Here is a 1,837-nt window from a genome sequence, read left to right on the forward strand (position 1 = left end):
ACCCGCAGGGCTGCTCGCTCCGGAAGGGCGGGTTTTGCCGCCGGAGTTGTGTTCGAACGTCCGCTGGTGTTACTAGTCGGCTCCCGAAACGCAAAGAGACGGCCTTTAGGAAGAAGACCTTGTTGTTAGTTGCAGGTTTGTGCAAAGCTGGGTGCTTGGTGCCTTCCCACAAATCAAGCACCAAAAAGGAGATTTTTCATGACGCATTTATACACAAAACTACAGAGTCGGTAAGTTTCCAAGTGCATCCTCCTTATGGTGATTGGTTAGTGGTTACATATAGTTATCATACGATTGCATCAGTGTTTCTGGTGCCATGCATGCTCAGGGGAAGGGCCTTCACCTGGGCAGAGGTCTTTTCTTATTAGCATTAAACTGAGATAATGAGCTAAGTTCACCTAAAGGACCCAATGTCACAACTTGTACATCTTCAACTACCCAAGACTGGTTTAATCTTCAATCTTCTTGATGTTGTTTCTTCTTGATCATCTTCTGCATTCCTTAGGTCCAATTAATCTGTACAGATCTGAACTCTTCTCTGCCAAGTTGGTGATTTCCATGAGACTCTCTAAACCTTTTGATTAATTGCCTTCTTCAAGGCCCAGTTATTGCAGGATGTCCTTGTTCAGTGCTGTGGTACTAATTGTGTGCCTCTCTTGACTGCAATTTGAACTTGTATTTATATAGAGAGTGCATCTTACACAAAATAACCACATCATTCTGAATTTCTGGGTTATTTTCCAACACTAGTACAGTTAACTTGAATTGGGAGAGTTTCACCTCTTGATGATCGTGATTAAGCTTAAATTTATGGTAGGAGAGCTGTAGTAACTGTCCATGATAGTGACCTGTATATGTAAGACACAGCTGAGAGGACAGAGTGAAAAAATACTTTATGGCTTTCTGGTTCAGAAAACCTAAGTAACTACAGTAGGAATGAAGGGGGAAGGAATCAGTAAGGTCTGAGACTAGCAAGAATTAAAACAGATGTTTGGAGTATCTTGCTCAAAGGGTACTTGGAACAAACGGACCTCCAGCCTATGAAACTAACATGTTATGCATATAAATATATAAACCCAACATTTTTTCTTTCCACCACTTTCACACAGAAGCTAAGACTTCCTGTTGTGTTGCTTGTTCTTTCAGTGAAAACAATTAGATGTGCTAATCCCTGCTTTCTAACGAACAAACTATAACTAAGAAACATGAATAAATAATTGCTATAGCACTGTGGAATTGAAGCTTCAATTAAAAATAAAAAATTTAAAAATTGGAAATTACCCTCTTAAGCCTGTGAAAAAAATGAAGATAAAATTATGGCAGCTTGTTTCCTTCATCCATAGGAAGCTTTTAATGGGTAGTGTTAAAATAGAGCAGCTTTCTTAGGGTGGGAGGGGAGGGGGAAATAAGTTTCTTGCCTTCACAGCTGCACAGAAAAGCTTGTAAATACAACTCAGAACCAGGAAGCAGAAATATTTTATGGAGCAGATGCACACGGACTGCCTGATGAGGCTTGAGCTGGGATCTTGCCTACTGCCGTTACAACCTCGCAGCACTACCCGGAGCACTGGCAACCCCAACTTCATGCACAAAGACGGGCAGAGCACCGGGCGAATTTCAGCGCTGCACGCCTCACCACCTTGTTTTGCAATCTGGCCTCCAATATAAACCTATCTAGAATTTATGTGCGCACCCATATTTATAAAATACTCCTGACCTCAGGGTTTCCCTGGCTTAGCAACATGGAATTTCGTGCTTAAAAAACAAACCCAGAACTCCTAGGCCGCGGCGGGGAAAGGGGCTGGGTGCGGCGGGACGCGGCGCTGCTGGCGGGGGG

The sequence above is a fragment of the Chaetura pelagica genome, unplaced genomic scaffold (genome assembly GCF_000747805.2).
Source record: "Chaetura pelagica isolate M959 unplaced genomic scaffold, ChaPel_1.0 scaffold350, whole genome shotgun sequence".
Taxonomy (NCBI): Eukaryota; Metazoa; Chordata; class Aves; order Apodiformes; family Apodidae; genus Chaetura; species Chaetura pelagica.